At 51.7% G+C, this 15,430-nt stretch overlaps 1 long non-coding RNA gene across 1 annotated transcript in view; it reads right to left on the reverse strand.

Annotated features, from left to right (window-relative positions):
* The window catches only part of LOC142466799 (uncharacterized), a 303,033-nt gene that overhangs the window by 110,699 nt on the left and 176,904 nt on the right, over positions 1–15,430 (reverse strand). The gene's annotated exons all lie outside the window — the stretch shown is intronic.

Below are 15,430 nucleotides of genomic sequence, written 5' to 3' on the forward strand. Positions count from 1 at the left end.
CCCCTCCTGTCCACTGTCCCCTCCTGTCCACTGTCCCCGTCCCCTCCTGTCCACTGTCCCCGTCCCCTCCTGTCCACTGTCCCCGTCCCTCCCCTCCTCCTGTCCACTGTCCCTCCCCCTCCCCATCTCCTGTCCACTGTCCCTCCCCCCACCTTTTCCTAGCGGGAAATTTAACTCATGGGCAACGCCGGGTCTCTCAGCTAGTATATATATATATATATATATGTATATATATATATATATAAGTTCACTATATGTATAGTGTAAACTCTGCAAACATATTTCCCAGGATCCCACAGCCAGTCACAACCATAGAACATTCAATGTTAAAGGATCATACAGCTGCACATCCAGGAATTTAGTGTATATGATTCAGTGCAACAAATGTGACCACGGTTGCTACATTGGGGAAACCAGCCAAAAACTACAAGGAAGAATGAATATGCACAGACACTCTATACTCCATCACGAAGAAGGAAGATACTGCTCACCTGTGGGACATCACTTCTCACAGCCAGGTCATTCCATAAATGATCTAAAAATCAAAATCCTCAATGGAATGTTTAAAAGCACCCAAGAACGGAAAACATTTGAACTCAGAATGATAAGACTCTTTGACACCAAAACCAAAGGACTTAATGCGGACATGGGTTCTCACACCCTATCAAAATTGCTTGTAATCATCCTGCTTGCCTCTATTCTTATCCACACTTTCTCTCCCCCCCCCCCCCAGTATCCCTCCCCCTCCCCACCTTTCTTTGACACTGTCCCCTGGCTTCAAACACTAAACACCCTAACTTATCTACAGTAAATATCTGTTGGTTTTTTTTTTTTTCCTCTCTCCACACTGTTTTAGCCATAGATTCCTTTGTATATCAGTATTGCTTGACCTGAAGAAGAGAGGATAACTCTTGAAAGCTTGTCCTATGACATAAATTGTTAGTCCAATAAAAAAGGTATCATCGAATACTGAAGAACTCATTTATTCTGCACTATCGCAACTGGACTAACATGGCTATTTTCTGCTTTATATATATATATATAATATATATATATATATATATATATATATATATATATATATATATAAAGCAACTGTAAATATTACTGTATGTTCATTTGCATGTCTAAGACATGCAAATGAACATACAGTAATATTTACAGTTGCTTTATGCTTTACTGTGGAGGGTTTTTGTCACTTTTTTTTACCCACCATAACCTTAATGACAGTATATATATATATATATATATATATATATATGTATATCTATCTATATATTTCTGAAAGTGTTGTATGCGTGTCTGGTTGTCCTGTGCCTCAGGCCAATGAGATTGCTCCCTTGGCCCGCCCGCCCCCGCACACCTCTCATTGGCCTGAGGCAGAGTGACGGGCCAAAGGTCACACACACACACACACACACACACACACACACACACACACACACACACACACACACACACACACACACACACACACACACACACACACACACACACACACACACTGCTTGGCCTCACTCTCCCCCGTCAGTCGGACTACAGCTCACCTACCACAACCCCCCCCCCCCTCTCTCCCGGTGCCCCTCACTTTCCCCCACCTCCCCCAAACCTCCACCTCCCCCAAACCCTCACTCACCGCAACATCCCCAGCCGCACTATCACGTGCACTGGCTCCCGGGCGGAGGGGAAGTGCGGCGCGGCCTACTGCTCAGCAGCTAACTCCAGGCTCCCCTAACTCCCCTCGCTCCCAACGAGGAACTGAGGGGAAGCGTGGCGCGGTCTGGGCCTCCTGCACTCCCCCGGCCTCCTGCACTCCCCCAGCCTCCTGCATTCCCCCTCACCGGCTCCCGGACGGAGGGAAAGTGCGGCCCGGGCCGGGCCTCCTGCACTCACCCTCACGTGCATACGTGCACACGTGCACCGGCTCCAGGATGGAGTGGAAGCGCTGCGCGTGTCTCCTGCCCCAGCCTGCCACTCTTGCACCCCCCGACAGCTTCCCGAACCCACCTCCCACCTCCTGCCCCAGCCAGATGCCACGGGGATATCCGTGCCAGGAGGGGAAACCGTCTGCCACCAGGAACCACCACCCGGTCAAGGTAAGTCACCCACCGTCTCCCACCCACGCATTGTCACTCAGTTACCCACCGTCTCCCACCCACCTGCTGTCACCCACCATCTCCCACCCACCCACTGTCACCCAGTCAAAGTCACCCACCCATCCACCCACACACCCACCCAGTCACCCACACACCCACCCACACATCCACCCAGTCACCCGCACATCCACCCAGTCACCCACACATCCACCAGTCACCCACACATCCACCCAGTCACTCACTCACCCACTTTCACTCACTCACCCACCCACTTTCCCCAGTCACCCACTTTCCCCCAGTCACCCACTTTCCCCCAGTCACCCACTTTCCCCTAGTCAGTCACCCACCCACTCAGTCAGTCACCCACCCACTCAGTCAGTCACCCACCCACTCAGTCAGTCACCCACCCAGTCAGCAGGGGAGCGGAGCGAGCGCCCGGGACACAGCGGGGGAGCGGCCACAACACATTGCCTCCCGCCTCAGATCCATGTGGGAGCTGCCGGACGGGTGAGGGAGTGGCCGGACGGGTGAGGGAGCGGCCGGATGGATGAGGGAGCGGCCCACAACAGGCAAGACGTTTCGGGGGGGGGGGGATTTTTTTTGGTGGGGACAGACGGAAGCTTTTGGGGGGTTGGGGCAGATGACCAGCAGACACTGGGGGAAGGGGGAGCAAGCGGCAACATGATACATTAATTGTCACTTATCTCCCCCCTCACCTCCTGCACCCCCCCACTTCCTGCACCCCCCCCCCCCACTTCCCTTCCTCCCCCCCACTTCCCTTCCTCCGCCACTTCCCTTCCTCCCCCCACTTCCCTTCCTCCCTCCCAACTTCCCTTCCTCCCCCCTTCACCTCCCCCCCTTACACTCCCCCCTTCCCCCTCCCCTTCACCTCACGTCAGCCCCCATTCACCTAAAGTCACCACCTTCACCTCTCCCCCTTCACCTCCCATCCCCCCCCCTTTCACCTCCTCCCCCCTCCCCTTTCCCCTCCTACCCCCCCTTTCCCCTCCTCCCCCCCCTTTCCCCTCCTCCCTCCTCCCCCCCTCCCCACTTTCCCCTCCTCTCCCCCCTCCCCCCCCTCCCCCGTTTCCCCCCCTCCCCCCTTTCCCCTCCTCCCCCCCTCCCCCTTTCCCCTCCCTCTATCCTTTCCCCTCATCCCCCCTCCCCCTTTCCCCTCCTCCCCCTCCTCACCCCCTCCCCCCTTTCCCCTCCTCCCCCCCTCGCCCATTTCCCCTCCTCCCCCCTTTCCCCTCCTCCCCCTCTCCCCCCTTTCCCCTCCTACCCCCTCTCCCTTTCCCCCTCCCCCCCTTCCCCTCCTCCCCCTTCCCACCTCCCTCCACTTCCTCCCCCCTTCTCCCCCTCCCACCTCCCCTCCCTCCCACCTCCCCACTTCTCCCCCTCCAACTTCCCCCCTTCTTCCCCTCCAACCTCCCCCCTCCCTCCTCCCTCCCACCTCCACTTCCCCCCCTCCTCCCCCTTCCCACTTCCCTCCACTTCCTCCCCCCTTCTCCCCCTCCCACCTCCCCCTTCTCTCCCTCCCACCTCCCCACTTCTCCCCCTCCAACTTCCCCCCTTCTTCCCCTCCAACCTCCCCCCTTCCTCCTCCCTCCCACCTCCACTTCCCCCCCTCCTCCCCCCATCCCCTCATCCTCCACCTCCCCCCCTTCCCCCTTCCCCTCCCCCTTCTCCCCCTTCCACCCTTCCCCCCTCCTCCCCCTCCTCCACCTCCCCCTTCTCCCTTCCCCTCCTCCCCCTTCCCCTCTCCACCTCCCTCCTCCACCTCCCCATTCCCTTCCTCCCGTCACCCCCCCTTCACCTCCTGTCACCCTCCCCCTTCACCTCCAGTCACCCTCCCCCCTTCACCTCACAGCAACCCCCTCCACCTCCCATCACCCCCCCTTCCCCTCTTCCCCTTTACCTCCCCTCACCCCCCCTTCACCTCCCTCACCCCCCCCTTCACCTCCCCCCTTCACCTCTCCTCAACACCCCTCACCCCCCTTCACCTCCCCTTCACCCCCCCTTCACCTACCCTCACCCCCCCTTCACCTCCCCCTTCCCACCTCCCCTTCACCCTCCCCCCTCCGCCCCCCACCTCCCCCCTTCCCACCTACCCCCTCTACCCCCCCTTCACCTCCCCTTCACCCTCCCCCCTCCGCCCCCCACCTCCCCCCTTCCCACCTACCCCCTCTGCCCCCCCTTCACCTCCCCTCCGCCCCCCTTCACCTCCCCTCTGCCCCCCTTCACCTCCCGTCTGCCCCCCCTTCACCTCCCCTCCGCCCCCCCCCCCTTCACCTCCCCTCCACCCCTCCCCTTCACATCCCCTCACCACCCCCGCTTCACCTCCCCCCACCACCCCCCCACACCACCCATCCGCCTCCCCTCACCTCCCCTCCGCCTCCCCTCACCCCCCCTTCACCTCCCCTCCTTCAACGCCTTTCGGCCGCCCTCCCGCCTCTGCCTTTCGCCCACCCGCACTTCTGCCTTTCACCCGCCCACTGCTCACACCCCTGCGCCACACAGCTGCCGCACGCACTCAACAGACACCCGCCACACTCGACACACACCCGCCGCCTCTCACCCAACCCACACACTCGACACACACCTGCCTCCTCCTGCCCCTACGCAACAACATCACTGACCAGCTGTCACCCGCACTCGCCACACACCCGCCGCCTCACACCCTAGCAGGACCCCGACCCACAGCCAGCACTCACTATCCACGCGCCACCCGTACTGAACACCCACCCGCCGCCTCACACACGCTCATACCCTAGCAGGACACACGCCTCACATTTTTACATTACTTATGTCACCAAAATATACATTGTACTGTGGTGTGTTTACAATAAACCATTTTTATACAACATCGTATTACATTTTCTTCCATATTTCTTTTCAACATTATTATCCAACCTTTCCAAAAAATACTCAACCTATTGTTCCACGATTTATAAATAATACTACCTATTACGGATTTACATCCCGGGCAACGCCGGGTATATCAGCTAGTATATATATATATATATATATATATATATATATATATATATATATATATATATATATAGACAAAATACCTTTTTTGGCTGAAGGGTTCTTGTCTGAGATCCTTAAAACCCACTGTCTTTTAGGGTAAAGCACCATCACAGGTCCATCCAGCTCTTGTTTAAGTGCTTTATTTTTTTTTGACCCTCCAGCCGACAAAAAAAGATTCAAAAATAAATACTCGCTCTCAACATTAACGTGACATGGGGTGCGCAAACTTCTTGAGCTGCGCCCCCAGCCTGGCAGCCGCAGCATTCGCACCCCCCTTCTCCAAGGACTCGGCGTCAAATGACGCCATGGGTCATGTGACCTCGCCTTGTCATTTGATGCATGTTGCCATGGCGACGGGTCGCAGAAGACCCGGCTGAGAGCCTCACGCCTCCCCCGGCATTTCATTTAATTTAAAACCTGTTGCAGGCCAGTGCCTGTCTGTAGCATCCAAATCTCTTAGCTGGAATAAGGGAGGGGAAAACTGATTAAGCCTGGCCTTTCTTAAACTCTGTTAATTAAGGTCAGGTGATCTGTACCTGGCTGTGCTTGCAGAACCTCCAATGGATTTTTAACCCTTAGTAGGAGCAGGTATAGTTTGCCAAAGCAAGAGGTATTTACCTCCCCTTTACAATTTTACCACCTTTCCTCTCACATATCCCCTCCCCCCTCCCCAGCTCATTCCTACTGGGGTGAGCGACCATGGACATCACCCTGAACAGCCCATTGGCATTTCCCTGTTTCAGACCGTCCCTGTGTTCAACAGTGAAATGAAAGGGCTGGAAACTAAGGAACCACCTGGTCACCCTTGAGTTTTTTTTCTTATTCTGGGACATCCAAGTAAGAGGAGCATGGTCTGTATTTAGCCTGGATTTACTTCCTAATAGGTAATATAACGAAGAGCCTCTAAAGCCCACCTTATTGCCAGACATTCCTTTTCTACTATAGAGTAGTTCTTTTATTGTGGGTTTAACTTTCTGCTCAAAAAGTAAAAGGGGTGTTCCTCACCCTGGTATTCTTGGGAAAGGATAACCCCTAAGCCCACATCAGAAGCAACTGTCTGTACTACGAACTCGTTACGAAAGTCTGGGGTTACCAAGATAGTTTGGGCACAGAGAGCTTTTTTCAATTACTTAAAAGCCTGATCTGCCTCTGGAGACCACTTAACTGTAACTGGGGATCTTGCTTTTGTGAGGTCTTAAAGGGGCAGCAACTGTGGCAAAATTTGGGATAAACCTTCTGTAGTAACCTGTCAAACCTAGATGGGGCCAGTTTTGTATAGCTTCCACCTTTGCTACCTGTGGTTTAACCAATCCTCTCCCAATTGAATATCCTAAATACTTTGCCTCCTCCAGGCCAATGGTACACATGGAAGGATTAGCAGTTAAACCAATGGCGTGAATGGAATTAAGTACTGCTTGAACCTTTGGGAGATGGGACTCTTAGTCTTCACTGTGGATAACATCATCCAGGTGTGCCGCTGCATATCTAATATGGGGTTTTCGAATCCTGTCCAACGTTCTCTGGAATGTGGCAGGGGCACTGTGACAGGGTGAAGTCAACCCCTATCAGTTATGCCTGGGAGACATATGTCTGAGTGCTTCATCCAGCACTCAGAAGGGATAACTCAGGAGGAAGCTAGGTAATCAGGATGTAAGCTGACACCTGATAGCCAGCAAGGTATAAAGGGATGTTGTTACTGGCAGTAGCTGGCTGCATTAGACCAGAGCACGCTGCTATGTGAGCTGCTAGCCATACGGATTCACCAAACTAACTACTTCAACCAAAGTAAGACTTGTTCATTTGTTTTCCTGACTGCTTAAAATACACTTACGGTTTGGTAAATGGTTTAGCCAGCCAGCCTGCTAGATAGGCCTGGAGTGTTAGTCAGTTCTCCCAATGTGGAGAAGAATTTGTTTTGTTTAAAGGGACAGTGCACCCACATGTTATGTTATGCTGTGGAGAAATAAAGCCACTGAACGTTTTCATTTATCCTGAAACTACACGTGTGGACTGTTCCCTGACCTCGGCTACAGGCCGTCCTGCCACAGGTGGTGTCAGAAGTGGGATATCAGACGGCCCCTGTATCTGAAGGGCACACAAAAAAAATGGAAACAATTTTTTCTCAGTTCCTTGAGCAACAGCTCCAGCTAGCAGAGAAGCAAGCAGAATATCAAGCTTAGCAAGCTGAGTGACAAGCCCAGCGAGATGAGCAACAAGCCCGGCGAGAGGAAAAGCTACTCCAACTGCTGGCCGAAGGCCCAGCCACAGTCAGACCAGAGATTCCAAATAACCCACCGGTGATGCTGCCTAAAATGAAGCCAACCGAAAACCCAGAGGCATTTCTCCTCACTTTTGAAAGGGTAGCCACGGCCCACAGCTGGACAGTTGATCGTTGGGTAACGACTCTGGCTCCACTCCTCATAGGAGAAGCTCAGGCAGCCTTCCAGGCTCTTCCAGTAGACGAGGCCATGGACTATTAGCAACTAAAGGCTGCTATTCTGGATCGCCTAGGCCTCACTCCAGAGACCTACCGACAGCGGTCCCAGCCAGTCAAATATACAAACAGAGACCAACCCAGAGTCGTAGCACACCGCTTAGTAGACTTATGTACCAGGTGGATACAACCGGAGAAGCATACCAAGGCAGAGATCCTTGAACAGTTTGTGCTCGAGCAGTTCATACAGATACTGCCCCCCTCCTCCTGCTCCTGGGTAAAAAGACACGCTGCATTTTCCCTGGATTCAGCGGTCCGCTTTGTTGAAAACTTCCTTGGCAATGACACCCAACAGGATAGCTGGGAATGGTCCGTGCAAACACCAGTTGCTTCCGGTGATGCCAGAGGCAGGAGAGCAGACAATCGGGGGGTCTACAACCCGCCAGCTCGGGAGATCCAGTCAACCCGATCGGAAGACCCTTTCCCATCTCGGAGGGTTCTTGGTACAAACTCCCGCAGAGATGCCCGTCCCGGGTCCGAGGCCCTTGGATCACTCAAGGGATACCGCCACCCACAGTATTCCCCGAGAACCTGGACTCCCGTCACCCATCCGGTGGAGAGGATACCACCACCAACCAGAAGGGAGGATTCCATCCAACAGCGGAGAGGTCCAACCACCGAGCCCCGTCGAAAGCTTCCGCTGATGATCGAGTTTGCGGACTCCGGAGATGATGAGATGGACTGTTCATATGGCAGAACCACTGCCACAGCTTCTCTCCGAGGGGACCACAATCCGTGATTAGTCCCAGCATCTCTGGAGGGGAAAATAGTAAAAGCCATGCTGGACTCGGGATCTGGAAAAACCCTGATCCTAGAGGGCCTAATTCCAAGCAACAGACTATCTATGACTCTCCGTGGAATATTGAGTGTATCCATGGGGATACAAAGAGATACCCGACGGCGAACATTTTACTGCGTATCAAGGATCAAGAGGCTGCCTGCTAGTGGGAGTTGCTCCCTGGCTACCTGCTCCTGTTCTACTTGGCCGAGACTGGCCCTATTTCAAACATTGTTGGCCACTACTCCTACGGAGCCTACTTCTCTGGTACCGGAGAAGCCGGGAGACTTGTTTCCTTTTTCCCCAGAGATTTTTCCCTGTAGACACCACGTCCCAAAGACACGTAAACAGAGTCGTGCGGTAAAAGAGGACTGGTTAAGAAAGGCTGGGACTCTTGGTAACATTAGTCAGCCCAAAAGACTGCAGGTCATGGCCGGAGATGACCAGGGCGGGGAACCGATAGATATGGGAATTTTGCCAGACCTGGATCTTCCTGACTTCCGTCAGAGGCAGAGGGAAGACCCAGCTCTGGCTAGACAATATGAGAAGGTGGTACAGGTCAACAACAAGATAATGGATGAACAAGGTGTAAGAGTGTTTCCAAATTTTGAACTATTGAATGACATCCTATATCGTGTGAATAAGGTTACACAAACAGGGGAGGTCATTCGACAGATGCTAGTCCCTAAAGGGTTGATTAAAACAGTGTTTACCCTAGCCCATACTCTCCCATGGGGTGGTCATTTGGGCAGAGATAAGACCACGGACCGCATCTCGTCCCGGTTTTACTGGCCAGGCATACATGGTGACATCATGAAACTATGTGAGACATGTCCTGAATGCCAGTTAACTAGCCAAAAAGGACAGAAGCCGGCTCCTTTGGTTCCTCTGCCCTTGGTAGCCGTCCCATTCGAGAGAATTGGGGTAGATCTGGTCGGACCTTTAGAACCCTCTGCGAAGGGACATAAATTTATACTCGTTGTTGATTATGCCACCAGGTATCCTGAGGCCTTCCCTCTGAGATCAGCCACTGCTAAACAGGTTGCTCACAGGCTGTTAGAACTGTTCTCTAGGGTAGGACTTCCCCAAGTAATGTTAACTGACCAGGGAACAAATTTCATGGCAAAGTTAATGCAGGATGTCCTGAAGTTATTGGAGGTAAAATCCATCTGGACCTCAGTCTACCATCCTCAGACTGATGGATTGGTAGAGAGGTTTAACCGTACTTTAAAAACCATGCTTAGGAAGTTTGTGGACACTGAAAAGTGAGCTTGGGATGAACTTCTCCCTTTCCTGTTGTTTGCGGTACGAGAAGTTCCCCAATCATCCACAGGCTTCTCCCCATTTGAGCTCCTATATGGACGCCAACCTCGGGGTATTCTCGACCTACCGAAGGAATCCTGGGAGGAGGAGCCCTCCCCCTCCAAGAATACCCTTCAGTATGTCATAGACCTTAGAAACCGCCTAGACATGATAGGTCGGTTTACTAAGGAAAACCTCAAATCTGCTCAAGAACGTCAAGAGAGGCAGTACAACCAAAATGCCCGCTTGAGGGTCTTCCAACCTGGGGACCAAGTGATGCTACTACTACCGACATCAGAGAGTAAACTTCTTGCAAAGTGGCAGGGTCCTTTCCAAGTTCTCCGCCGCACCGGGGAGGTGAACTATGAGATCTCTCAACCAGGGTCCAGGAAGAGTTAACAAATCTACCACGTAAACCTCCTGAAACCCTGGAAAACGATGAGATCGCTGTTCATACACCCTCGGGAAGGAGAGACGGATTTGAGTCCACAGCCTCCAAAGGGTAGTACGTACAATGACCATCAGGTTCCCATGGGAGGGCAGTTAACAACGGAACAAAGGTCAGACCTACTAGAATTATGTGACCAGTTCCCAGATGTTTTTTCTGAGCTGCCAGGACAGACTGATTTAGTGTCCCATAGGATTGAGACATAACCTGGCGTAAAAGTACGGTCCCGTCCCTATAGATTGCCAGAGGGCCGAAAAGACCTGGTAGAGAGGGAGATATATGACATGTTGGAATTGGGCGTGATCGACGAGTCCCACAGCAAATGGTGTAGTCCTATAGTGTTGGTCCCTAAACCAGATGGCAAGGTGAGGTTTTGCGTGGATCTGCGAAAGGTAAATGCTGTATCCAGATTCGATGCATACCCAATGCCTAGGGTGGATGAATTGCTTGACTCTCTTGGTAAAGCAGAGTATATCTCCACCCTAGATCTCACGAAAGGATATTGGCAGATACCTCTAGCGGAAGAATCCAAATACAAAACTGCCTTCGCCACCCTTCTCGGTTTATACCAATTCGTCACTATGCCATTAGGGTTACATGGGGCTCCAGCCACGTTCCAAAGGTTAATGGACAAGGTACTATGACCCCCATAGGACATATGCCGCGGCGTACTTGGATGACATTGTCATCTATAGCAGACACTGGCAGTCTCATATAAAAAGGTTAAGGGCAGTCCTAACGTCTTTAAGAGAAGCAGGGCTCACTGCAAATCCCAAAAAATGTGCCCTGGGTAAATCAACTACAAAATACTTGGGTTATGCCATTGGGGGAGGGATAGTAAGGCCACTAGCTAGCAAGGTGGCCGCCATAAAGAAAGTCCCCACCCCACAGACAAAGATACAGGTCCGCTCCCTTTTGGGGTTAGCAGGGTATTACAGGCGGTTTATCCCCAATTTTTCAGAAATTTCTGCACCCCTAACAGATCTGACAAAAAAGAGTGCCCCGACCCAAGTTAAATGGTCTTGGGAGTGCCAAGACGCCTTTGACATGCTAAAAAAGTGCCTGTCAGAGGGCCCCGCTCTTCGGAGCCCAGATTTTAAAAAGCCCTTCATCATCCAGACGGATGCCTCAGAGGTAGGACTGGGAGCAGTGCTGTCCCAGCAATTTGATGGTGTTGAACACCCCATACTGTTCTTAAGTCGGAAGCTATTCCCAAGGGAAGTGAGGTATTCCGTCATTGAGAAGGAGTGCCTCTGTCTAAAATGGGCAATTGAGGCCTTGAGACATTATGTCGCCGGAGTACACTTCACCCTGGTCACTGACCATGCGTCCTTGAAATGGTTAAACACCATGAAGGACACAAACTCAAGGTTGACCAGGTGGTATATGGCCCTCAAACCCTTCTCTTTGGATATACAGCATAGACCTGGAAAGTACCATGGAAATGCCGATTTTTTTGTCAAGAGAAGGAGTGGAGAATCGGGCTTCCGCCGTGTGGGACCATAGCCACACACAAACAGGGGAGGTATGTGACAGGGTGAAGTCAACCCCTATCAGTTATGCCTGGGAGACATATGTCTGAGTGCTTCATCCAGCACTCAGAAGGGTTAACTCAGGAGGAAGCTAGGTAATCAGGATGTAAGCTGACACCTGATAGCCAGCAAGGTATAAAGGGATGTTGTTACTGGCAGTAGCTGGCTGCCTTAGACCAGAGCACGCTGCTATGTGAGCTGCTAGACAGACAGATTCATCAAACTAACTACTTCAACCAAAGTACGACTTGTTCATTTGTTTTCCTGACTGCTTAAAATACACTTACGGTTTGGTAAATGGTTTAGCCAGCCAGCCTGCTACTGTAGATAGGCCTGGAGTGTTAGTCAGTTCTCCCAATGTGGAGAAGGATTTGTTTTGTTTAAAGGGACAGTGTACCCACATGTTATGTTATGCTGTGGAGAAATAAAGCCACTGAACGTTTTCATTTATCCTGAAACTACACGTGTGGACTGTTCCCTGACCTCGGCTACAGGTCGTCCTGCCACAGGCACCATGTAACCTGAATGGTAATACTTTATACTGAAATGGGCCTTTGGGTGTTGAGAAAGCAGTTTTCTCGTTTGCCTGTTCAGTGAAAGAACATGCCAATAACCTTTCGTTAGGTCTACAGTTGACAGGTAACGGGCTTTGCCCAACCTTTCTATTAACTCATCAACCCTAGTCAAATTTAGAAATACCATTTAATTTGCGATAATCATTGCAGAATCTTAAAGTGCCATCAGGTTTTGGAACCAGCACAATAGAACTGTTTCACCCACTATGTGATTCTTCGATTACCTCAAGTTTAAACATCTTTTCCACCTCAAAGTTTATAGCTTCCCTTCGGGCTTCGGGAATCCAATAGGGTTTAAGATTAACATTTTCCCCTGGTTCTGTTATACCATATTTAATGACATTCGTTTTCCCTGGGGTCATCCATATTTCTCCTGACAAAATCCCTGACTTCTTGTTTCTGATGGACAGGGAGAGTGTCTGGCATGTTCACCTCAGGATCAGTGGTGGGAAGTTCTAAGGGCTTTAAAGCAACCAGGACTTCCCTATCCTTCCAAGGTTTTAACAATTTTATATGATACAATTGCTCAAGTTTTCTTCTTCCTCGCTGCTTTACTTTATAATTAACAACACCCACTTTCTCAATGATTTCATATGGTTCCTTTGCAAGGAACTTGTTCTCCCATGTAGGGACCAGAACTAATATCCTATCACCATGTTGAAACAATCTAATCCTAACATTACGGTTATAACTGTTTTTCTCGGCTGTTTATAGGCCCGCCAACAGGGCTGTTCCATGTTCCCTGGCTATAGGCATGATAGCTGCCTTTCGATCCTGCATCTGGGATATATGTTCAATCACACTACGATGGGGTGTCGTCTTCTGCGTCTCTTTAGCGATATTTAGTCAGGCCCGCCAACAGGAAGGGGGGGGTCTGCCGGGTTTGGTGTCCCAGACCCCGTGAGCAGGGGTCCCGGAACCGTTTCATTTTTTTAAAAAGTCAGAAAATAAAATGCCGGCGATCCCCGTGCGCATGCGCAGAGCCGAGGTCTCAGCGCGCATGCAGAGGGAAAGCTGGGTGTCCGGCCTGCTGCCTGTGGGCCTGCTGCCTGTGGGCCTGCTCCACTCCCCACTCCCAACGCGGGAAAGAGGGGAAGCACCATGGTGAGCCCGTGGCCGCCAACCCAGCTCCCCTCGAGCCAGCCTCCTGCCCCGGGCAGCAACCACCACGGAATTAGCCCACCAGTCTCGCACCCTCCCCCCCCCTGAGCCTACCTACCGCATCCCCCCGAGCCTACCTCCTGTCCCGGGTTAACATTTCTATCTGTAAGCTCTGCAGCCATCCTCTGGGTGGAAACTAAATATTCCCTCCTATCCTGGAGTTTGCCAGTCCTGTGTTTTTATTTATAAAATGTGTTACCAGGAAGTAATACATTGAGAGTTACTTCTCGTTTTCAAGTATGTCATGGGCATAGAATTAAGACAAATAATACATGGTTACAAATACAGTTACATAAATGAACAGGGTATACATTATATACAAGACATTGCATGCACAGTTAAAGAAAATATATATTATAAGCTTATGTAACAGTTACAGACCAGGTTAAAATGTGAGACAGCCTTAGTTTTGAAAGAACTTAAACTGGTGGTGGATGTGAGAGTCTCCAGTAGGTTGTTCCAGTTTGGGGTGCACGGTAAGAGAAGGAAGAGCGGCCGGATACTTTGTTGAGCCTTGGGACCATGAACATTCTTTTGGAGTCTGATCTCAGATTGTAAGTGCTGCATGAAGGGCCGCCAACAGAAATCATAGGGCCTGGGACAAACATTTTAAGCAGGCCCCCCCCACCCCGTGTAGGCGGTATTGCCCGCCACCCCCCACCCCATTTCACCTCACAAGCCCCCTCTCATCCCCCCCCCCTCTCTTCCCAGGTATTTCTCTCCCTTCCGTCTCGCATGTATTTCTCTTCCCTGCTTCTCACTCTTACTCCCCCTTTTCCTCACTCACCACCTCCTCTCCCTCTGTCAATTACCCCACGCTCACTCATTCAGTACCCCCCCCCCCACACACACAATTCCTCCCACAAGATATATACCAAAAAACTTCCCAACCCAAAATATAAACAACCCCCCACCAAATGCATACAAAAATCCCACCTACCCAATACATACATATACACACATATATCACACACACACATATATACACCCACCTTACTGGGAATGTGTGTGTGTGTGTGTGTGTGTGTGTGTGTGTGTGTGTGTGTATATATATATATATGTAACCCATATTCCCCCCCCCCCTTAGAGTCATCTGCTGTATCTTGGGTGCGTGAGGGCGGATCACATGCGTGTCGGTGGTGCATACCTGTGAGGAACAGGAGGGCCTGAGCTTCCCGCGTTGTTATTGGGGAGACAGGACCAGGCTTCTGGGGTAGTAGCCTCCAAATGTCTTAGTGGTGGTGCAGCGCCTCCATCTTCTATAGCTCCCAGGGATATGGGAGAGGACCCGTACAGAAGAACAACCCTGGTCCCAGGGTGGATGCTCCCGAATCACACAAGAGTCTTTGGTAAAAGGCAATGTCTCTCTTTATTGCGGCTAATAGACACACAGCAGCTTTGCAGCATGCAGCTGCAACAACAACAGCAGTAGCCGTAGCAATGCACACGGAGTCCCCAAGGTGTACAGTCTCTCTCCTCTCCTCCAAGTATGTTCTCCTCAGGATGGTCTGGGTGGGGCCTCAATACCCCGATGCCCACCGCAGAGGATGCCCTCTGGGTGGGAGTAGACATTCCCTCTCACCCCTGCATGATGGTGAGGGGCATTGTTCCGCCGGAGCCTCAGCTCTTCACGCTCCAACCTCATAGGCCAGACTCTGACTATACCTCCTCCAGCTCCTCGGGCAGTCAAGCCTGGGCTCCTCCAGTCTCAGACTGTTCAACTCCAACTCCCACGACAGACAGACAGTCACTTACAGGAGTTGGCTGCTAAATAGAGTCAGCCCCACCTCTCATGACGTCAGCAGAACCTCCCCTCTGACTCATGCCTGCAGCAGAGTCCAGGGCCTGCCTCCATCAGTCAAGGTAGGGCTTGAAGGGGGGAATATCCCATGATTACTACTGGCGCTTGCCCTTAACAGGACTTACCACAGTAGGAGAAAGATTTTATAGCCCGTGCTGTTTACAGGGGGCTACACTGTCCCTCTGGTGGAATCCAATGGTCCCCACT

This window comes from Ascaphus truei, chromosome 15 (genome assembly GCF_040206685.1).
Source record: "Ascaphus truei isolate aAscTru1 chromosome 15, aAscTru1.hap1, whole genome shotgun sequence".
In the NCBI taxonomy this organism is placed as follows: domain Eukaryota; kingdom Metazoa; phylum Chordata; class Amphibia; order Anura; family Ascaphidae; genus Ascaphus; species Ascaphus truei.